At 37.4% G+C, this 24,302-nt stretch overlaps 1 long non-coding RNA gene and 1 pseudogene across 1 annotated transcript in view; one reads left to right on the top strand and one right to left on the bottom strand.

The window, feature by feature from the left end:
• The window catches only part of LOC107196055, a 62,529-nt gene that overhangs the window by 18,391 nt on the left and 19,836 nt on the right, over positions 1 to 24,302 (bottom strand). Inside the window, exon 2 of the long non-coding RNA XR_001517368.2 lies at positions 10,221 to 10,282. This is a non-coding gene — a long non-coding RNA (uncharacterized LOC107196055). The remainder of the gene's footprint in view (positions 1 to 10,220; positions 10,283 to 24,302) is intronic.
• On the top strand, positions 14,881 to 14,999 carry LOC112484277 (annotated as a pseudogene).

Below are 24,302 nucleotides of genomic sequence, written 5' to 3'. Positions count from 1 at the left end.
CCATAAAGAGTGAACTCTTCCTATTTGAGACACCATGAATGCACCTTGAGAGCATTATGCTAAGTGAAATAAGTCACTTTTGAGAAAGACAAATACCATATGATTTCAGCTATATGTGGAATCTTTAAAAAAAAAAAAAAAAAGGCGGAGAGGACTACAGAGAAATTAGATTGGTAGTTGCCAGAGGCAGGGGGTAAGGGATGGGGAAATGGGTGCAGGGGTCAAAAGGTTCAAACTTCCAGTTGTAAAACAAATAATTCTTGGAGATGTAATGTACAGTGTGGTGACTATACTTAATAATACTATACTGCATATTTGAAAGTTACTAGGTCACAAGAAAAAACAATTTATAACTAAGTATGGTGACAGCTGTTAGACTTACTGTGATGATCATTTTGCAACATACACAAATACAGAATCATTATGTTGTACATCTGAAACTAATATATGTCAATCATACCTCTAAAAAAAACTGCTCTAAGGGGAAGCCTAACTTGAAGACTCAATCTAAAATATAAAAACTCAATCATTTCTTGGGGAAAAATGAAACTAAGGAGAGAACATTCTCTACACTAAACAGAAGAGACCTCAGGAACATCCTTTCCTCTAAGAATGACAGAAAAGAAACTGAGATTATTAGGAAAAATATCCAGAGCCAAGTCTGCTACTTAAAAGATAAATACTAAGGAATTTCCAAATCTTGTAAAGTCATGCATATCTTGTGCTATTATTTCTCTAAGATTTAAGGTGAGTAGCTAAAATTGTCATCGTCTATCCCTCACTCCACTGTTCAGTTCTAAAAGTTCTACTCCAAGAAGCTCTTCAAAAGCACGCTTCCATCTGGTAATTTACACTTTCTTATTATAAACAGTAAATGTTTATTTTAAAATATTAATAATAAATTATCAAACAACATCCTAAGCACCTGCCAATATCATATTAGTTTATAGCCTTCCTTAGACTCAAGGTGTATGAAAGAACATCTGAAGAGAGTACTGTGACCTTTCCAAGGCAGCATTCACAAATGACCACCAAAAGACCAGGTGCACAAAGAAAGACAGTAAAAGGTCTGAGCAGAATACAGAATGGCTGGAAAGGTAGAGTTGAAAAAGCCAAGGAAGAGTAATGTCATAGATGTCAGTGGAAGAAAAGTTTCAGGTCGGAGGGAGTGGCCAACAATGTCAAATGCTGCAGGTCTAAAAACTTCCCCAGGTCTCTTCCTTCAGTTCAGCCAAAAAATAAAGCTTTTATTACTCTCTCCCTCCTTCCTCCCTCCCTGTCGCTCTCTCTACTATGGAAGGCAGTGTAACTTTGACTCATTTGGGAAAAGACACAATTCGTTCACAAATTGGGGTAAACCTACCTAACAACATATGAATACCATGAGCTCCTTTGAGATTACAATTATGTTTGCCCAAAACTCAATTCATTATGTTATATAGACACACAATACATACATTTGTTTGAAAAAGGATGATGGCAATCTGACCATGAGCTTAGGCACTGCAATGGTAAGTGTCTCACTGGACTAAAGCAGATAATAGATTTTAGGGAATATGTTTTATCTCTTTTACCAAAAAAGGCTTTAACGAATAGGGCTGTGAAAGAGCCTGAAGAATCTGAGTGCCACCAAACAACTACCTGATTAAAACACCAGAGCCCTGTTTTGCCTCTTTTCACAGAACTTTTAACATATGGCCACCAATCTTCCCAATAACTTGGAAGCAAATATCGTCACAGGCAGCTCACTAGCATCTCAGAGAAAGAGCTACAATGTTTAGTGACAAAGAAAATGTATTATAAGGAAACCATAACTCCCTATGTGACAGCAGGGACCCAGCTCACAAGCAGGGCAGTCATAACTTTGGTAACCTTATCTTTTCTGGTGCTAAACTCTCCTGCAAAACTGCCTTGGGATGAAAGAGGAGGGTTTCCAACCCTCGAAGTAATGAATTCCCCAACTTTACCTCTTGCCGAATTACACACGCTCAAGGCACAAAACATAATACAAAGAGAATGCTGTAAGAAATTAGCCTTGCAACTCAAAGAAAGCATAGTAAAGCAGAGCCCACACGGCTCTCTAGGTGGACCGTACAATCGTAACCACAGAGCAGTTCACAGGAAGTGCACAAGAAGGGACTACTTATCTACATTTTTCGCCCCCACAGTGACACATATAATTGTCATCTGCACAGTACTTCATTTGTCCAGACTATTTTATAATCACAATTCTGGAATTATTCCATCACAATAATTGAGTATGATTAAAACTTATTTTCTGTCTTCTAGGCATTCGGATTACAACAGATGGGAGACAATCAGGATGGCAAAGTAGAGAAATAAACTCTTCCTTTGTCTCAAAACCTCGTCAAAGATGGTAGAATTGCTATATTCTAGAGTTTGAAGAAACCTAGAGCATCTAATAATTTCAAATGATGAGAAACTAACACTCAGAAGAGTTATAAGCAATTTGTTCGCTGTCAACCAAATGAATTAGTGGCAAAGCCAGGAGAACTCTGACCTCCTGACTCCCAACTCAGCATTCCGCACTGCCATATTCCTTTTCTGTAAACAAACAATGAAATATGTGTGGAGAATTCTGAGCTGTTAGGTTCGGCACACTAGCTTGTCTTCTGAAATGACAAATCTCTCCTCGCATTGGTTTACCAAAAAAAAAAAAGTTACAGCAGAATCCGGAGCAGATTATCATTTTTGCCCATCCTAAAGGAAATGGGTAGATCCACAAAATGGGCCAGGCAATGCACTGGAATTAAATGAATACAGCAGGACTGTGAGGATAACAAATGAGAAAACGGGGATGAGAATACTCTTTTTAGGCCTCAAAGCTTACTGAGCAAGAGGGAGGGCTCTATGGTATAACTTATTCTAGGTATTTAAGGTAAATGATTACTACTTTGACTTTTAATTTTTAAATTTTTATTAAAACATCATAGAAGCCTTTTAAAAATCACATAGGATAAATTTAGAACAAAAAGTAATAGTCAGTGGGATATTATAACCCAACTAACATTTTTAAATCATCATTCAGCCAGCAGAAAGAACAGAGCTGGGTCGGGGAAACAGGGAGTGCAATCAGGAGGCTACTGGAGAAGTCTGAGAGAGATGACGGTGGTTTAGCCACGGGGTGTCAGATTGTACCACTTACCATAGTAAGGGTAAGTATTATTTCATGAAACTTTTGTTTCAGATATCTGCACACTTATGTGTATAATTGAGTCTTAATATAAAATGTGTCTCCAATTATGAGTCACAGCCAAAAAAGTTTGAAAAACAGTACCCTAGGAAATTGAGAATACTTATCTTCCCTAAAATCTTTGTCAAAGTCCTATATCAGGCTCAAGTGAAACAAGCCACGACAAGTTTAATTACATACCAAATATAATCTTATTGATCTGCCAAAAGAATACTTCATTTGGTCTTTATAAAGAAAAAAAAAAGAAAGAACAGTACAAGCAGTATTCAAGCATCACTGAGATGCCAGGCACAAATTATGTTACTTCTACCAACCGTGGAGACGTACAGATTACTAACAACATGTAATGCCAATTTCCTTTAACCACTAAACCATTCTAACCATTCAACTACCCCTAATTTTAGGGATTAAACAACACCAATGCACATTCATAATGGCAATGCTTTCAGAATTTCCAGGAAAATACCATACTCTCCCAAATGGGAAATTACGGCCTAATTCTCCTTGAAGAATACAGAGATTACATATTACAGCTCTGAAAGATTCTTTCAAAAAACTAACTGCCTTAAGCAATAACCTTTTTTTAATAACTGAGATAAAACAGCCAAGCTTTTAGGTTCAATTAACTCGGTCTCTCAACAGCAATGCTACTGGCATTTTGGGTGGGTAATTCTTTGTTTCGGACTGTTATCCTTGGTCCCTAACCACCAAACACCAATGGTGTCTCTCTTCCCTTCCACTGTCACTCTGACAACCAAAAATGCCCCCATACTTTTCCAAATATCCTCTGGAAATATGGTACCTATCCCATTGAGAACCACTGAAAATTTTAGCTGATATTCTCCTTAGATCAACTGACTTGTGGCCTCCGATTCAGAACAGAGATGTCAAGCAGTTTATCTATGCCTTGAATTTCACCATTTCCAGGTAGCGTTAAGATCAAATGGTCTGAACCAGAAAGCATATTTATTATCTTTTTCCTGGCACAAGCAGCCCCTCGGTATTATTTTCAAAGTGGTATGAAGCAAATGTAGACATTTAAGAGGGAAAAAAAAAAAAAGGTTAACATGGATTTTACAAGTATTCTAAGGTAAAAGCAAATCTACATTTCCCTCAAGTTTCATGATAAAAGGATGGAATAGACAGAATTACAGAAGAATGGCTAAGATTATTTCCTTGAACAAAGTGTACAGGTGCATTTATGATTATCTATACATATCTAGTGTACAGATTTAAGAGAAAAGTCACTGAGTAATATGTGACAGGTTTTATCAAATTGAGAAGAATATATAATACTTACTGAACACTTGTAACCATAAACAGTGGCAAATGCTTGTTTAATCCTTACAGCATGCTTATGAGGATATTATTATTCTCCTTATTACACAGAAGAATAGTGAAGTACAGAGAGGTTAAATAACTTGTTCAAGATTACCTAGTGATTAAGTGGTTGAGCCAGGGTTCAAATCCAGATTAACTCCAGAGTCCTCAGTAAGAGCTGTATAGTTGCAAGGCACTCACAGGAAGGCTGGAGTAGGAGATTTTAAACTCAGGAAAGAACTTGTCTGAAAACTATAACCATTGGAAATATGCTAAGTAAAGAAGCCAGTAACAAAAGAGCACATATTATATGATTGAATTTATATGAAATGTCAAGAATAGGCAAGCCTATAGAATCAGAAAGTAGGTTAGTGGTTATAGTAGGGCTGGGGAAGAGGAGAGAGGCTGAGTGAAGGAGGGAATAGGAAGCAGCTACTAATATCTATATGGGGTTTCTTTGAGGGGTGATGAAAATTTTCTAAAATCGATTTTGGTGATGGTTGTACAACTCTATGAATATACTAAAAACTAAGGAATAGTAAATTTTAAATACATGAATTGTATGCTATTTTAATTATATCTCAATAAAGCTGTTTTTTAAATAAATAGACCTAAACTAAGGTGATAACAGGAGGGGTCTAAGTGGGTTTAAGCTGTTTCCCAGGTCTCTAACATGAGTAATATGAATGAAGAAGTGATTAATGCTGCACTCGTCAGATATAGGAGGAGGCAGGGTAGGGAGAGGTAGATAGGTTTGGACAGGTTAAAATTACCTATAGGACACCCAAATGGAGATGTTTGGAAGGCAGCCGGATTGCTAGGTCTAGAGATTATTAGATATCTGGGGTGAAAAAATTACTTATAAATCAATAGCAAACAAGCAGTGGCTAAAACCAGAGGTTTTTATGCAGAGATCCTCAAAGAGTGCTGAGAGAGATAAGAGCTAAAGGCTAAGACTAAGATTAGACTAATGGGGAATATCCACAATGAACAGCTAAGCAGAGAACAAGAAGCAATAGCCAAAAAGGAAGGGGGAAGAAAGGAAAGAATACAATCTTCTGACGAAAGTTTCAAGAAAAATAAAATCCTTAACAATGTCAACTGCTTCAGAAGGGTCCTAGCATAGTGACTGGCACACAGAGATGCTCAATAAACATCTGATGAACCAATTAATATTAAAAAAGTGTTCGCTGATTTGGAAATATGAAAGAAATAGTGACTGGTGTCTTCAGTTAAGACCACAGAGCACCTACACACAAATTCAAAAGAGGTGCTTTCTTTAGGTGAGCACACAGCTTGATAAGCAGGGCTCAGGCTGAATTTCAGCCCCCCACATGTTCCCCACACCCCAGCTAGTACCCATGTGCAGTGAACAACTACAGTAGGTTAAAAGAGATGCCGAAGTGACAACACCGAGTATAGACTACTCTTTCACAACCTGTCTGAGAAGGGAAATACAGAAGTCTCTGGTACCAGAAAAGGACTTCTCCAATTCTAAAACCCACCAATAAACTACACCATAAACTCTCGTCATCTTACTGGCTTATTGTGAACTTGGGGAGATGGTTCATCCAACTTTTAGAGAATATGTTCTATTTATAACCTATTTGGTCATTTTAACTAAAATGTTAAAGCTTCCATTAGCAAAAAGAAAGACACAACCTAGATAACATGAACAATAAAACAAAACAGAAGAAATGCTATGGGAAACTAAGGGCAAAGCCAGCAGCTATAGGACCCTCATGGACAGAAACAAAGTCATTCAAATACCAAGTGTAGTAGTTTAAAACTATACCCCAAAATTCTTTAATACTCCTCCATTCAAAAGGTGGAAACTAATTCCCTTGCCCTTGAGTGTGGGCTGTACTTGGTGACTCTTTTCTAACAAACAGAATGTAGCAGAGGTGACAATATGTGACTTCTGAGATGAGGTCACAAAAAGTGTTGCAGCTTCCTCCTTACTCTCTCAGCTCAGTGGCTCGAGAAGGACACCAGCTGCCATGTTCTAATAACACTCGACCAGTCCTCTGGAGAAGTCCATCCGGTAAGGAACTGAGGCCTTCTGCCAACAGCCATGTCAGTAAGCCATTTTGGAAGTGAGTCCTCCAGCCCCAGTCAAGCCTTCAGATGACCACAGCCCCAGCAGACATTATGAATGTAACTTCATGAGCTGGAATCACTCACTTAAGATGCTCCCAGATTCTTGAGCCACAAAAACTGTGCAAGATAATGTTTACTGTTTTTTTAAGCTGCTGAGTTTTAGAATAATTTATGCTGAAATAGATAACCAATAAAACTTTAAAAAGCACAGGTGTACTAGAATATTCATTTACTTTATTCACTAAGCATGTGAACACTTATATACAGAACAGAATTCTCCAAATTAACAAATTTTTAATCTGTACAAAGGTAAATAACCAGATTTATGATTTCCTTTAAAAATAATAACGAATTAAACAGGAAACCAAGAATAATGCAAGTAGCTTTTATTGAGAGGCCAAAGGCATTACAAAGTCTTCCCAGAAAAAATAAATAAATAAATAACTGAATAAAAGTTAAAGCCCTTCTTCTCAAGAAAGGTTACACATTTTATAACATGGCAAAGAATGGAATAAAAATGACAAGAGTGATATGTTTGACTTGCAATAAGAAACTAATATATATAAAAGGAGGGAAGGGGAGATAAACTAATAGATAAAAAAGAGGGTAGGAAATTTTGTAGGAAGAAGATTAAATTTGATGCAGAACTTAACACGATTTGTGGATGACTTAAAAGAAAGTTAAAAAGTGTTTACAAGGGATCCTCTGGGGTGCTGGATATTTAACACTGGAGTGTAGTAATGGTTGCACAACTCCACAAATTTACTAAAATATCAATGAATTGTACACTTCAAACAGGTGATTTTTCAGTACATTAATTATACCTCAGTAAAGCTGGGTTGTTTTAAAGTGGCGCAGGCATCCCTCAGAGATACTGCAGGCTGGATTCAGGACCGCCACAATCAAGCAAGTATTGCAACAAAGCGAGTCATAATCTTTTTGCTGGTGGAGGGCCCTGCCTTCAATTTGTAAAACACACAACATCTGTGAAGTGCAATAATGCGAAGCACAATAAAACAAGGTATGCCTGCAATTATTCATTCACTGAAGCAGGATGGGAAAATTACATTATTAGGATTTCTCTGACTAAGGAAAGGACGCAGCCGAGAGGAAAAGTACAGTAATTCACTTGACGGAAAAAAAATAAAATTTTCATAGATTAAAAAACATTAACGTTTCCATCTCAGCACAATAAAGGACAGTATTGCGTCTCTGGGTAACCTCTCTGTAAACCTTGCTGAAACCGCAAAAGCTTATTATCGTAAGAGTAGAAATAGTTAAATGTAAAATGAGGAGCAGCATTTCAACTTAATTTCCTACTTTAAAAGAATGTAAGGTAATTTCTTTACGAGCATGATAACAACAGTCAATTCCATCAGCCAGTCAAAACATCCAAATGGGGGATTTTTTGGTATTTTTGGAGAAAATTAATTTGCATTGGTTCAGGGACTTTTGTAGAAGTTTCCCAGAACAGCGGCACTGTATTTTATTTACGCCATTTGTAACTACAGAGATCAAGCAAAACTGTACCTATAAACAACAACAATTCACATTTGCTTTGAGCCACGAAAATACTAACCTACTCTGACCTCCCCTACACCAACTTCAACAAACCCTGGGTCAAGAGTCTCAACTTCCCAAAACAGCGCAGTTGTCTCTAATTTCAGACCTGCTACTCTCCTCTCTGCCTTTGGCTAAATCAGTAACAAGCCCAGTTATAAAAACAAAACCAAAAAATTCTAACTCATGTAGGTATTTTCTTTCTCCATTAAAAGAATGTTCCAGCAGACACAAAAGAAATATTGTATCGGTATATAATTCTATTTTCTCTAAATGACTATAATAAGTCAAAATAGTTCGAGATAGTGATATTTGCTATATTATCTACCTACACCCGAAAATTTGCAGCATCAATGAACTTTATATATTTCAATAAAAGAATATATTGTGAAAATTTACCATGCCTAACCCTTAGTAGGCATTCAATAAATGTTAGGTCCTTTCTATCCTTTCTGTTAATTCATACAGTATTTCCATGAAATAGTTCCTGTTACTACCTCCAATATAAAACAGCAAAATAGAAGATAATTTCCTGACTACCACCCAGATCAGACCCTAAAAACCCAGGCCACCAGATGGTAATGAAGGGATTCACTTGCAGAAGTTAAACGTTAAGCTTTGTCAATTCCAAGGACCATGCTCCTTCTGCTATAGGAAGTGGCTCGATTGTTTTTCCTTGAAGCACTGTATTAACAGTTCCTGTTCTCTGTGACAGCGAAAACCAATCCCAAAAGCCTATTCTATTCTAAGTGCAGATGCAGCAAGAGTCCAAAGATTGTCATCAACCCATAGAACCCCATACACAAGTTCAAAGAATTCCTGATTGGGGGCTGTCATTGTTTTCTTGGCTATCAAGTTCAACTCTCCAAGTGATCTAAGTTTCCTGCACCACCAAGCAATGGAGTCTCCACGCACCTAAGATCATGGAAGACTAGAGCTCCATGTGCTCGCATTAGCCCTCACTTTCACAGGAAATGTCCTGACAGAAATAGGTTTGTGAAGCTACCATCTATACAGCTCTTTCTGTGGGCATCTGACTCAAGATAGATATATGAGCCAAAGCCATATCTGGTGTACTTTTGTTCAGGCTCCAGAGCTTAAGATAGGAACACAGCATGTTGTGTCAAATTCAACTCTTGTGGTTACAGATGGACAGACTCTGTCATCAGTAATAAGATTTATAGTTGTCAGTGCTGGCCTGGCTACTGCCAAGACAAGTCCTTTGTTGCTTACCATTCACAGAAGCTATTGACTTTTCAAGTGACCAGAAGAATTAGCTAGCCTGTCACTTCCTACTATCCCAAGTTGCTTTACATAATGGCTCCAACGGAAGAACCTCCACCCTCTCAGGACTGGATCCTGGTGTGTCTATGTGCGCGTGTGAAGTCCTGGTGTGGAGAGCGGACTGTAAGCTGACAAGGTCCTTGCAATCTGTGAGGTCAACCAAAGGTTGTCTTGCCTCAAGGAACCCTCCTAAGAATGGAAAAGTACGAACTGATGGGGGAACAATGCGGTGCTGCTCCGAGGCAGGGTGAGCAGAGGGAATGGCAAAAGATCATAGCAGGGTGTGGGTTGGGTGAAGATAATCTTATCTTTGCCAGCAATCTATGCTCTTGTATGAAAGCAGCTTGCAAAAATAAAACTACACCACTGCTCCACCATCAGTGGACAGTGGATCTCCTGATCCCAGCTTTCTGTCTTCTTCCTTTTCTTCATCTCCCACTGTCCCCACTCAGGTACATTCTCCAGAGCCGCGCTGGACATGGCAGGATTTACCACTTGCTGGAGACACGGCATGCTGGTTCTGTTCTATGACCACCAAAATTTAAAATTGGTTGTGCCATATCTTTGGTATTTAATATATTCCAACAAGATACTAGACGTAGTTCACAATATTAGATAAACCATGGGGCCATGAAGAGTATTTCCTTAAACAATAATCAAATCTGATCTATTCTAGTTCAGTAGAACTAAAAATACTAACAAATACCTTAGGCACGAAAGAGTGAATAAACCTGGGACCTACCTTGTTTACAATTCCCTCAGACAGATGAAATTCAATTCCATGCCAACCATACCCTTCGATCACTAAAACACAAACAGAAAAATAAAAGTTCATGCAATAGAAGCAGTTCTTCCAGTTCCTAAAGGGTATTTGGTTTCCAAATAAGAAGCTATTTCTTATTTCTTATCTTTCTATCCTCTCATGCCCACCACAGTAGGTGAGCTCTGTGACTGGCAAAAAGGCCCAGAAAGGTAGAGTTAAATAATAGGTAACACTTGCTATATGCTAGGCACTGTTCTAAATGCTTAAATGTGCTAATTAATTTAATCCTCACAATAATCCTATGAGATACTCTTATTAACTCATTTTACATTCAAATGACAACTGACCTATATCTCTGAAAATTGTTCTTGCTGGTGTTAAATAAATGTAGACAATCTCAAACATTGTAGCTGGACTGTCTCAATTTGGTATGTGTTCCGTGTTCATCCACTCATGCATTTCTTGAGTCCCCACAATACCTGGTGCTAAAGAGGATTCATTTTCTGCCCTTGAGGAGTTGAAAAACTAGTTGGGGAGATCAGACTAAACTACAAGAAATGGTTCAAGAAATGGAATGCCCTATATTATGAGGTACACTTTTTTTATGCAATCATTCAGTTAAAAAAATCACTAACCTTTGGGAAAAGGAGAGGAAAGCTTCACATAAGAGGTGCCCTAAACCTGAACCTTTAAAAATAGGTTACACAAGCAAAACAAGGAGAAAGGCTCTTCAGGCAAGGAAACAAGAACAAAAACATGTTGTGGCAGGGACATGGGGGACTGAGGCCCTTTACAGTCTCATCCCATCCACTTTGACTAGCCTTTGTCCTGGCCACCGGTCTCCCTCCCTCTCCCGATTAGCCATACCAAACTCCTTACTTCTAGGACATACAATCTTTGATAGTCCCAGCGTTTCTATTACTGCCTGGAATGTTCTTCCCCTTTTCCCTGGTGGGTAACATTAATCCTTGTATGCCGTAAGCACTCAATAAAGTACAGTCACTGTTTTAAGTAATTCTCATTATTATTTAAGATCCAACTGAAACGTCTTTCTAAAGCCTTTTCCAATTCCCCAGAGTTAATCTACTCAGTGCTTCTCCACCACATTCACATGGCATTTGTCCATTTCTCCATTAGAGTGGTAAAATATTTTATTGTCCTCAGGTTTCCTTTTTCTTTCTCTACTTGTCTGAACAGGAAAAATCTTTTATACAACTTGATATCCCCCAAAACCTAGCACAGCACCTGGCACATAACAGCTGGCTCAAATTTACAAAATAACGATAGGATTCTTCTAAAAAGTCGGCTCCTTTAGTACATTTAAACAATTCGGTTTATCAAAATCTAATGCAATTTTACATTTTCATGAATATGTCTGCTATATAATTACAACAATTAATGCCCCCCAAAAATCAAAGTAGATTCACTAAAAACTACCAGCTGACTAGGTTTTGCTTGACACCAAGGTTCTCACCCATTGCAATTCAGGCAGGAGAAATTTACTGAATTGATAATTTAGGTATTATATTGGTGACCTTTCTCACTGAAATGATACCACAGCTCTGTATGCAATATGTATGTTTAAGTAGGTATTTATCTTGGCTTTTAGTCATGGATCGTTAAGGTTACAAATTTAGAAATCCAATCATAAATCCAAGGTTTATTTATAGAAACTTTCCATACGGTAGGAGTTTAAGAAGTAAAACAGCAGCCTTTTTCCTTGCTGAAAGCAGAAGGTAGCAGAGTGCCAAAGGAGCAAACCCTCTTCTGACTCTGCTCTTGGCACTGCTTAAAGGAGAGACAAGCAAGAGCCTCCCTGAAAATGTCACCCAGGGCAACGGGCATTTCAATGTCTGTGCTTTTCGAGGCTTAAGTATTAATTTTATACATGCCCATGTTCATTTAAAGCACAATTTGTGGCATGGAACTTAAAAAATGTTCTAACGTGCTATATTAATCGAGTCAGCCAGGTTCGAACATGCTTAAAATACTCTAGATCATTATGCAAAGGTATGAGCTCAATCCTTTATTCTCAGGAAAAGGAACTTAGTCACGGTAGAATGACTTAAGCAAGAGTATTTCAATGCAAGCCATAACAACAAAAAAAGCCAAATCCTAAATAATGAGTTACTTTTTTAAAATATCTGAACAGCAATAAGATACAAGCTAATGATAGATTTCTTACAATTATTAATCTCAAAATGAGATCCTGGATTTTTAGTTAAAGTTGTCAGAGAATGTATTTTGAAACTGATTTTCGCATGAGACCGTCTTATAAAAAGGTTGTTTTAGTCATCCACTGACTAAACCCATTTAGAATCCAAGTCTAGCTTACTTTATATTGAAATGAATTATATTTTTATGTGAATAATCTTATAAGCAAAGTTCTTTTAATCTTTTATTTTGCTGGCTTTTAGAGAAATGCCAATAAAACCTGGAATGACTAAATTTTTATAAACCTTGGAAGCTCACACAACCAATCCCTTCATTTTCAGTTGGGAAACATTGCAGAAAGAGTTCGATGGTGATAACAGAAACACTGGGCCAAAATCTGATTACTAATCCATTGTGCTTATTCTAGTATATACTACTAAACACACTGCTTTTTATTGAGACAGAAAATGTTTTAAAAATTACAGAAGTTTTAATACCTACATTCATTCCCTAACTAAAAAGAATTTTACAATTAGATACATTTTCTCTGAAGATTTAGAAATGCTGTCTCTTAAAAACTTGAGCAGTAGAAAATTATGCCAGTTATTTTCAATGTTTTTGAAAATATAGAATCTTTGCTGGAAGTTTAGCTTTAAAAAGTTTTTCTTACATTCCCAAAAGGATGGGAATAATTTTAACAATCTAAGATGACATTATCCTTATCCTCTAAAAAAATTAACTTCACACACACGCACACACACACACGAAGCAATTTCTTTTAATTCAGGGTCTCCTTTCGAATAAGCATTTCTGAAAGAATGCTATTGTCTCATTTTAAGCTGGGGAAGAGATGGAAAGGATAAAAGTAACAAAAAATAGAATTAAAGGAGAAAAAGGAAATCAATATAAAGGTTTGACTCTGATAATAAAAAAGGAGGAGAAAAAACAATTCCCAATTGAATGAATGAATGAACTGTGGTTTTTAAGCAATCAGCCTCAACAGGGTATGGTTACGTACCTCCTCAAACTGAACACCTACTAGAAAAATCTTAATCTCATTTTGCCTGATTCCTTTATTTGCTCTTTCTTTCATTTCCAGAAAGATAGCATTAAGTGGTCTGGGTCCCCTGGAGAAAGGAGAGGAGTCAGGAATGTCAGTCCATGTAGCCCCCTCAAAGTGGTGGCTCTGGCTGGAGCTATTAGAGAGTCTCAAAAGGAAAGTCAAAGACCACAGTGTTCCCAAACCTGTCTATAACCTCCTCTAAGAGAGACTGGAAACCTGCAAGGAGCAATAATACTCTGCTGCCTTCCACACTCAACAAAAGCCTTTCCTTTCCGATTATCAGTTTAACTTGCACAGAAATTTTAAAGAATACTACACATAACATTTGATTAAGATAACAAGGGGAGAAAGAAAACAATACCATATATACTAGAGGAAAGGAGGGAATAAGGTACACACGCGTAGCCCTGCTGGTCAACTCGGCTGCAGCATTCAACCTAATTCAACCTAACATGCTTGGTTAAGCATTAGAACATAAAAAATCTAGTATCTCAAACCTTCCTTCCACTCATGAGTTTCAAACTCTATCAAAGTTCTCAGTATTGCCCTCCTTGGCCAGTACTCCATAACAGCCATGGAAGCATCTCCCATTTCACTGTGTATTAAAACTCAGATGTCATAGCTCCAGACAGGCAGATATAGCTATCACTTTTTCAAACTGCAAAGCAAAGTCCACTTTATAGTTTTCAAGTAATTGAACATCTATTCTCTTATGTAATTCTCCTAACACTGGAAAGTTGTTATTTTCAGAGATGAGTGGAAAGCAAACCACAGCAAAGCCTCTAGTTAAGTAGAACAGCAGCAGAAGCAGCTCATTTGTCAATCAGTGTTCTAAATAAGAGAGGCAGCTCTTTAGACCTCAAACCTGACTTGAATTACCACTGAAGCAAGTCTTAAATGTGTACATTCCCATTTTCTTAAACAGAATAAAATGAACATTTTCAATTATTCCTTGCTTTTTCTTATAATAAACTACTTCAAATTTTCAAAATAGGTAATACATAACCATGGTTTTAAAAAAATCAAACAGTAAAAAGGTGTATAGTTCAGTATTCTCTCTGATATTACTAACGGGAATTTCTTTTCAGATATATCTCCTCAGGCAAGGGAAACAAAAGAAAAAATAAACGAGACTACATCAAACTAAAAAGTTTTTGTACAGCAAAGGAAACCATCAACAAAACAAAAAGACAACCGAGTGTTTGGGAGAAGATACTCGCTAATGATAAGGGGTTAATATCCAAAATATATAAAGAACTTACACAACTCAACAACAAAAAAACAAACAATCCAATTAAAAAATGGGCATAAGACCTGAACAGATACTTCTCCAAAGAGGAAATACAGATGGCTAGCTAATAGACATGTAAAGATGCTCAAGGTCCCTAACCATCAGAGAAATGCAAATTAAAACCACAATGAGTTTACAGCCATGCCACCCTGAACAAGCCCAATCCCATCTGATCTCAGAAGCTAAGCAGGGTCGGATCTGGTTAGTACTTGGATGGGAGACCACTTAGGAAGACCAGGTGCTGTAGGTGTAAAAAATAAAAAATAAAAAAATTAGGGATTGTAAACTGACAAGGTCCTTGCAATCTGTGAGGTCAACCAAGGATTGCCTCATCTTAAAAAAAAAAAAAAAAAAGAGATATCACCTCACACCTGTCAGAATGGCTATCATCAATAAATCAAATAAGTGTTGGCCAGGATGCAGAGAAAAGGGAACCCTCATACATTGTTGGTGGGATTGCAAAATGATATAGCCACTATGGAAAACAGTATGGAGGTTTCTCAAAAAATTAAAAATGGATATACCTTTTGACCCAGCAATTGCACTTCTGGGTATTTATCCAAAGAAAATCAAAACAATAATTTATAAAGATCTATGCACTCCAATATTCATGGCAGCACAATTTACAATAGCCAAGTTATGGAAGCAACCTAAATGCCCATCAACAGATGATTGGATAAAGAACTTACGGTTCATATATGTAATGGAATATTACTCAGCCATTACAAAAAAATGAAATCCTACCATTTGCAACCACATGGACGGCCTAGAGATTATTATGCAGAGTGAAATAAGTCAGACAGAGAAAGATAAATACCATATGATTTCATTTATATGCAGAACCTAAGGAACGAAAAGAACAAACTAATCAAAAACACTCACAAATATAGTGGACAATTTGGTGATGGACAGAGGGGAGTGGGGTTGGGGGCCTGGGAGAATAGGGTGAAAGATTAAAGAAGTACAAATTAGTAGTTGGCAGTTGGTCACGAGGATGGGGGGCACAGCAGAGGGATGCAGTTAGCATTAATGATGGCTAGGTGAAGGGCCAGGGGAGGGAGGGAACAATTGGGGGAATCATCTTATGAACTATATAGATGTCTAACCAATGTACTATATACCTGAAACTAATTTAAATAACTTTTTTTTAAAAGTGTATAGTGAAAAGTAGGTCTCTATCATATGATTTCAAGTTTCTTGTAATTTAATGTTTTCTTAATGGATGAATCACTCTCCTATACTTACAAATGTGGCTGCAGAAGAAGGAGGTGAATGATGTAGCTCTTTATTGCACTACGAGAGAGCACATCATCACCATCACAGAAATCTGAGCAATTGCACAGGAGACTTGCCTTCAATATGGGAAGGCACATTTGTGCCCTCCCTATATAAACTCTCACAGGCATACACAGCTACACAAAAAAGAGAGTTCTTTGGTGTGTGAGGAGGGAAGAGGAGTAAAATATATATTATATAAAATTCGCCACTGTATAAAACAAAGAAATGAGGACTTTTTAGACTTTACAAAATGGATTCCATGGGAGCCATGACAGTAATGTCAATTGGCACATAATGGGAACACCCTTAGGGTGTTAAGTGGAAGCTCAGAAAAATCGGCCATGACTGCCTTGAATAAGCCCCCAGCTTCAGGAGCCAATAAGCATAAGGATCCCACCTTGTAAGGTCCATATAAGCTGAACACCTTAGACCAACAATGCTCAAGCCTGACGCCAGAGCATCACAGACGTGTGCACTAAGAGCCGAAAACTCGGACTTCCTGCCCATCATAGCCACTGGCTTGGGACCTACATGCAGCTGTCCGTGCTGCCAGTCAACAGAGCTCACTGCAGAGACACTAAGACGAGCTAGCATCCATCCCTTCACTCTGCCGCATGGCACTGTGTACTTCCCCTCTCTGTGGGTTGCCTGTCAACCTGCATGAGTACCTACCTACCTGACTGGTTTATGAGATGGGTCCACTCAATAAACCTGGCACTGTGAAAGGACACAAACGTGTTCAAGGGTGTTTGGTAGCCGCTTTCCTTGTTTGCAACAACCATTTTAAGCATTTTTAAGTATACCATTCCATGGCACTAAGTGTATTCACAACGTGTGGAACCACCACTATCCACTTCCAAAACTTTTTCATCATCCCAAATAGAAACTCTGTACCTATTAGACAGCAATCCCCCATTTCCTCTCCCCACCTCAGCTCCCAGTAACATCTATTCTACTTTCTATGAATTTGCCTATTCTAATACTTTAAGTGGAATCACACAATATTTGTCCTTTTATTTCTAACTTCTTTCACTTAGCATAATGTTTTCAAAGTTCATTCATGCTGAGGCATGTATCAAAATTCTTTTCCGTTTTAAGGCTGAATAATATTTTATTGTATGTGTATACCACATTTTATTTACATGCTACCGAAGCGGGCACATATACCACATTTTGTTTATCCATTTAGCAGTGGTGGGACACTTGGGTATTTTCCACCTTTTGGCTATTGTGAATAATGCTACCGTGAACACTGGTGCACAAGTATCTATGTAAGTCTCTTCTTCCAATTCTTTTGAGTATATTCTTAGAAGTGGAATTGCTGGATCCTATGGCAATTCCGTGTTTAACTTTTTGAGGAACTACAAAGCTGTTTTATACCAGTGATATACAAGGGTTCCAGTTTCTCCTCCTCAAGTTTTTTTGATAATGGCCATCCTAATAAGTGTGAAGTGATATCTCATGTGGTTTTCATTTGCATTCAAAAGAGAGGATTCTTATGTCTGTGGCTTCAAAGCATTTTGTATTTGGAGGTGTTCCCATGGCACTGGTCCACCTCCACCTCTTCATCACGGTTCTCAAGAATCTACCATTCGTTCAGTGCACTAGTCATTTCAAATCTTGTCTGCTATGACTACTACTGTACTTCACTCTGCCTCTTCTGCTTTTCTAACATTTCCTTTCACCTATGCTTTTTGGCTTTCTCCTCAAATAACACTAATCTATTTATAACCAGCCACTGCTAGTTTAATCAACATCTTCAACTTCCAGAAGAACCAACTACTACTCACAGCATTTTTGGCGCTTTAAGTCGTCTCGGGAATTGTCAATAATGCTCAAAAGTTCTTTCTTGACAATCTAAGGCACTTTTCTTTTTCTTGGTTTTGGGTTTAGCACTCTTTTGGATGCTTGAAAATAACAGAAAGCTGGTCTTTGGATAACCAAAGTTTACCATCGGCATTTTTTTTTTTTTTTAATTTTAATTTTTCAATCAAGAGTTGACATTCAAAATTTTTTATATTAGTTTCAGTTATATATCAGCACAGTGGTTAGACATTTATATCATTTACAAAGTGAACCCCAATTAGTCTAGTACCCATCTGGCACTATATAGTTATTACGATATTGACTCTATTCCCTATGCTGTACTTCACATCCCTGTGACTATGTTGTAACTACCAATTTGTACTTCTTAATCCCTTCACCTTTTTCACTCAGCCCCACAACCTCTGCTCCCATCTGGCAATCACTAGTTTGTTCTTTATATTGAGTCTCTTTTCATTTTGTTTGCTCATTTATTTTGTTTGTTAGAGTCCACATATAAGTGAGATCATATGCTACACCATCGGAATTTTTGTGTCTAAGCCTACCTGCATTTAGGCAGAGCTTACAGATAAATATATACATTAAAGTTCTCACGTCTCAAGAACACAACAAAGATGATAAAATTAAAAATACTTTTATTAGTAACCCACGATAAATTGTTATTCAGCTGCCAACAGTGCCTAGAACATGGTAGGCACTTAATAAACATTTGATGAATGAATGGTTTAAGGAGAAAAGATGGCAGCAGAGAAAAGGTGTTTGCTTTGGAGTCAGATCTGGATTTATATCTCAGCTCCTACCTTTATTAACCATATGATCATGAGCTAAGTTACTTAGCTTCTCTGAGCCTCAGTTTCCTCACCCAAAAAATACTTGGATAATACCACCTATCTTGCAGAATGACCATGAAAAGATGTTACTGGTGATATACTCAAATATACAAATTGCTTTGTTGGTACTGACTCTAAGTACCTCAAAAGCAAGGATTTAAGCAAAAGAAACAGTTCAGTGGCTCACAATTCAACAATTATTTAGTGAAGGCCTAGTATGTGCCAGGCCTATAGGTGCATGAGATAAATCAGTGATCAAGACACAGATCCCTGCCCTCATACAGTTTAAATTCTAATGGCGAGGGGTAAATAATAATATAGTAAATAAACCATATAGATCTTAAAGTATAATGTTTTAGAAAAAGTAGGTCAGAATAAAGGGTATCAGTATTGGGGGAGGAAGAGTTATAATTTTTTAGTAAGATGATTAGGGTAGCCTCACTGAGAAAGTGACACTGGATTAAAGATTTGACAGTCATGAGAAAGTTAGCCAGGCAGATATCTACAAGAAGAGCATTCCAGACAAAAGGAAAAGCCAAAGCAGAAGCAGGACTATCATGTTCAAGGAACAGCAAGAAAGCTAGTGTGGCAGCAGCAGAGTGAGCAAGGGGAATACGTAGGTGAGGTCACACAGGCTAAGAGAAGACCAGATAATATAAGGCCTCACAGGTTTTACTCGGAGTGGAATGGGGAGTGACTGTTTTTAAACAGAAGAGTGACATGATCTGACTTAGGTATAAAAAAAGATTCAGGCTGCTGTGCTGAGAATAAAGGAAAGAATGGGAGATCAGTTAGGAGGTACAATAATCCAGGCATGAGAGGACAGAGGCCAGTGGTAGCAGCAGAGATGGTGAAAGTAGTTGATTTTGGATGTATTTTAAAGGTAGATCCTGTAAGTTTTCCTGGCAGACTGGATATGGGGTATGAGAGAAAGAGTAAGAGTCCAAAGATTTGACCAGAGCAACTAAAAGAGCAGAGCTGCTGTCAAATAAGTCCTGGAACTGGGCGGGGGCAGTTTAAAGGAGAAAATGAATAGTTTACTTTTAGTTCTGTATATGTTGTTTGAGACAGTTGGCTTTCCAACTTTTCCAACAGGTAAATAGGGTCACATATTCCAGCAAACTGCTGCTATCTCAGCAATTACAATGGAGTATATGCTTTCAATAGTGAGTCAGGCCTTGGGAGTGATTTAGCGCATGGAAATTCACCAGCTGGCATCTACAATTAGATTCAAGGAGACAAACGGAATTTTTGTATTGGGTTTTTCCAAGAGTTAACTAGTTCTTAAATTGACTATACCTTTCTAAAGTATTTACAGATGAAATGATATAATGTCTGGGATTTGTTTTAAAGTACTGAGGAGGAAGAGGTTAGCAAGGTTAAACAAGATTGGTTATGTGTTGATAATTATTGAAGTTGGGCGACAGGTCCATGTGGTGGTTCATTTTACGATTCTCTTCATGTGTGTTTGAAACAGTCCATAATAAAGACTTAAGTTGTTTTGTTTTGTTTTGAACTTATGTCATGATCTGGTGAACTTGACAAATAAAGAACAAAGTGATACTTGGGACCAGTGAGCTCCATACATAATCTATTGTGATATATCTTGATTCTAACACTTATTTCTCATTGAACAAATATTTTTGAGCACAATTACCATGTTCCAGGCACCAAACCGAATACTGAGGATACAATGATAAACTAAATTCTCTCTCCTTCAGAAGTGAGTAGGGAATCTGTTTTATAAAAAAGGCAAACACATGGTGTCATAGACCACACAAGAGCAACACCTAATCCAACTCTCACCAATCAGGAAAAGCTTTCCAGGCACTATCTACGTTAATTCTGAAAAATTCAATCCAAAGAAACAAATCATTTCTTTTTTGCCCACACTGACCTTTATCAGGTTATAGACTTGTCAGATCAGCAAGTAAATGCCTATCCCTTTATGATCTAAAATATCCATTTCCCTATAAAGCTGAAATTATCAAACTGTCATTCATTAGACAAATATTTATTAAATACCTACCATGTGCCAGTATGTGCTAGACAAAAAGGATAAAACATGGTCTCTGACTTTGTGGAGTTTATAATCTTGGAGCATAAGAAGATAAAAACAAGTAAGCAAGCCATCAGGCAGAAAACTAATTACAAACTTCTCCAAGATATCAAGGAAACATAGAAGGAACTTTATAGGCAGAAATTATCTACTTTTTAGACATGGTGGTAAGGGGAGGTGAACAATGAAGTAAGACCAAGGAATGATAATGTAACTGACTGAAGATGGAGGAAAGGGATTCCACACCAGGTGAGATCAGCATAGATAAAGCATGCTTACAATTTAGGTCACAGAAAGAAATCTGGATTTTAAGTGCAATGGGAAACGACTGGAAACGAGGGTTTTAAGCAGAGAAGTGACATGACTCAGTTTGTTTTTAGGAACATTCCCGCTACTCTGGAGAGAATGGACTGAAAGAGAATAATGATTTTTACCAAGACGAATTTTAGATGAATAAAATCAAACACTAAAATTGATTTTGGCCAGTGAAAATCATATTTGCATTTCATAACCAATCTAAAATCCTTTAAATTGCCATACTGAGTCCAGGCTTCACCTACAGTTTTTGTTTTGTTTTTTATGCTTACAACCAATGGGTCATGACCTCGGAGGAGCTCTCTGGGAAGCTGAAACAAGCCCACATGCCTGGGGGTTAGCATTCTTCTCATTCTCCAATTGCCCAAGTCAGATTAATTTTCATTTACTCATCTCCTATTCCACAATCAGCTTTTTGGCTGAAAGGAAGGGAGTAGAGGACTTCCTCAGGTGTTTTAGGAGACAATAAACTTAACTGAACATCTGATAAGGAATGTGATTGCGTAACCTTTCTTCTCATGGCCAAGTATGTTCCAGGTGAAAACTCCACTATGAAAGCAACTTAAATTTTCCCGTCCAAATTATCTCAAAAAGCTGCCTAATGCACACCCATTTAATTCTGCTTTAAAAAAAAAAAGTTTCCTCATTCCAAAGTACGAACAAGAATAAATTCCTAATGACATTTGTAATTGATAAGGAAAGAAAAATAAATTCCACTGTCAATCCCTGGGGCAGGTGGCTAAGAAATGCTAATAAGAGCACAAAGTTATATTCAAAGAGCGTTTACTCACTTATTTGAAAAGTGGAATAAAAGGAGGAACGAGAAACAGTACCAACATCCGTGGAATATCCATGAGCTTTATCTACATTATTTCACTTAATTTGAAAACATTTCTACAAGATAAGTATATCCCCATTTTACTGATGAGGACACAGGACAAAGAGAAATTGACATTAGCTCAAAGTCATACAACTATTAAGTAGCATTCATGGCCCATACTCTTTCTATTAAACAAATGTTAAATATAAGATCTAAATTACAGAAATTCTTCCACATGACCAATGTACTAACAGATAACTAAATTGATACACTGTATGTGTGTGTGCACATGTGTGTTTCATTTGAAGGTATCATCATGAACTGTAATATTTTTCAGTAGCAAAGTGCTGACCACAAGAAAGCACCTCTGAAGAGACAGGAGAGTTCAGTAGCAAAAGCTCTCAGAGTTAAGTTGTTTGCTTTTAATGAAGCCAAAGGAGCTTCTCCTTGAAGGCAGTATATACTTTCTTGGGGCTAGCAGCTGTGACTCCCCAACAAAAGCTATGAAACTCATGTACAAGGACCATTCTCAAGTCCAGAAATGTCTCTAAGTGATTTTAGGGTGGTGACACTGAGCAGCACGTACATGCAAAAACAACTATACTGTCAACAATAAAACCAAATAGATAGCATAACATGAAAGCAGCTAATGATGGCCAGCATAAAGCTGATAATAAAAAAAGTTTATTCCACTCCCTGCTCCAAGTAACTTGTACAAAAAAAAACAAATAACTGTGCTGGAGGGAGCCATATCATCCTACTTAGTTGGAAAAATTGATGAAATGCTCTTTCACTCAAATTTTGCATATCTGGTCCCACAATTGCTAACGACAGGGACACAACCAGCCACATCTCAGAAATCAGAAGTCTTCTCTTAAGGATTGTTTTATTTCCTCCCTCAATCAGCAGCATAGCAAGTAGACAGAAATGTATTTTTAAAGCAAGTCTCCCCAATAGCTGAATACAACACCACTCAGCAAACCACCAAACTATCACTGCTATCTACATTGCAACCTGCAATCCTCCATTTCTACGATCACTGAGTGGTCACACACAACTTGGCAGATTAAATCATTACCTAACACCTCACGCTAGGGTAAATTATTCTTCAACTATTGCAATGGTGTAACTTTTGAAATGGAATTATCTTTTCTTTAAAATATTATTTTAAATCGAGTCTATTATTTAGATGCTTCTGAGATTCAGACTCTGGAATTAAGTCTCCTACTGTAATTAAAGTTGAGATGGTATGAACTGGTAATGATTGCTGGGGTGAATATAGTAACAACTGCAAAGACCAATTGAAAATCATAGGAGGGCCCTCAAGAGTCATCTAACTTAATGCTCTTACTTTACCGAGGAAAAAACTCAGACCAAAGAGATTAGACAACTTGTTCAATATTACATAGCTTATTAGTGACAGAATGAGGTTTTTTAAGCCCCAAGCCTACTGATGATGCCCATTGGCCAAATGACCTCTAATAACAATAGCTGCCACTTACCAGTTAATTACAATGTGCCAGGTGCTGTACTAGGATTTTATATATTTGTGATCTCATTTAATCTCACTCGATCCTATGAGGGAGGCATTATCAAACACATTTTATAAATGAGGAAACCAAGATTCAAACCCAAGTCTGTCTAATGCCAAAGTCCTTGGTTTCAACCTCTACACTATGCCTCTCTACTTTCTATTCATTCATCCATCAAACACCTTTGTTAAGCAAGTCAGATACTGTCTCAGCCCTAGGTTATATTAATGATGGAGATGGACACGGTCCCTGCTTTTATGGAGTTTATGGTAAACAAGCAAAATATAAGCACTTCGGGTATGACAGGTAAGTGTTATGGGGGGGGAATATAGTTATGTAATTACAGACAAAACATTATGCTACTAATCTTATACAAAAACACTAAAAATGTAAAACACTACCACCTCACCTGCATTAGGATGGCTACCATCAAGAAAAAAATGACAGAAAATAAGCATTGGTAATAATGTGGAGAAACTGAAATTCTTACGCATTGTTGGTAGGAATGTAAAATGAAAGTACATACTATACTATAATTTTAGATAGTGAAAACAACTAAACATTCTGAACCCATCAAAGATAACAGGTATTTGAAAAAGTATATTCTGAAAGGCAGATAAATTAGTGTCTTCTTTCTTTAGTATGATATTAATTCTAGCATGGGCATAAGTACAAACAGTTGTAATCAGAGAAACTTGTCAATGAGGATAATAGATCTTTCCAAATGAAAATAAACTATCAAGATTACACGCACATGCAATTCCAATGCCCACTTCTTTTTTCCTAGTTCATACAATCCTGTTAAATTTCTCAGTCAGTTCCTCTGATATCTCAGCACAGAGACGAACTCGGACTATTGTACAGGTAAAGGCACCTCATTAAGCTCCTTTACTGG

Source organism: Pteropus alecto, unplaced genomic scaffold, assembly GCF_000325575.1.
Source record: "Pteropus alecto unplaced genomic scaffold, ASM32557v1 scaffold157, whole genome shotgun sequence".
Lineage (NCBI taxonomy): Eukaryota > Metazoa > Chordata > Mammalia > Chiroptera > Pteropodidae > Pteropus > Pteropus alecto.
The sequence above is the reverse complement of the archived record's forward strand: the minus strand, read 5'-3'. Positions and strand labels throughout refer to the sequence as shown.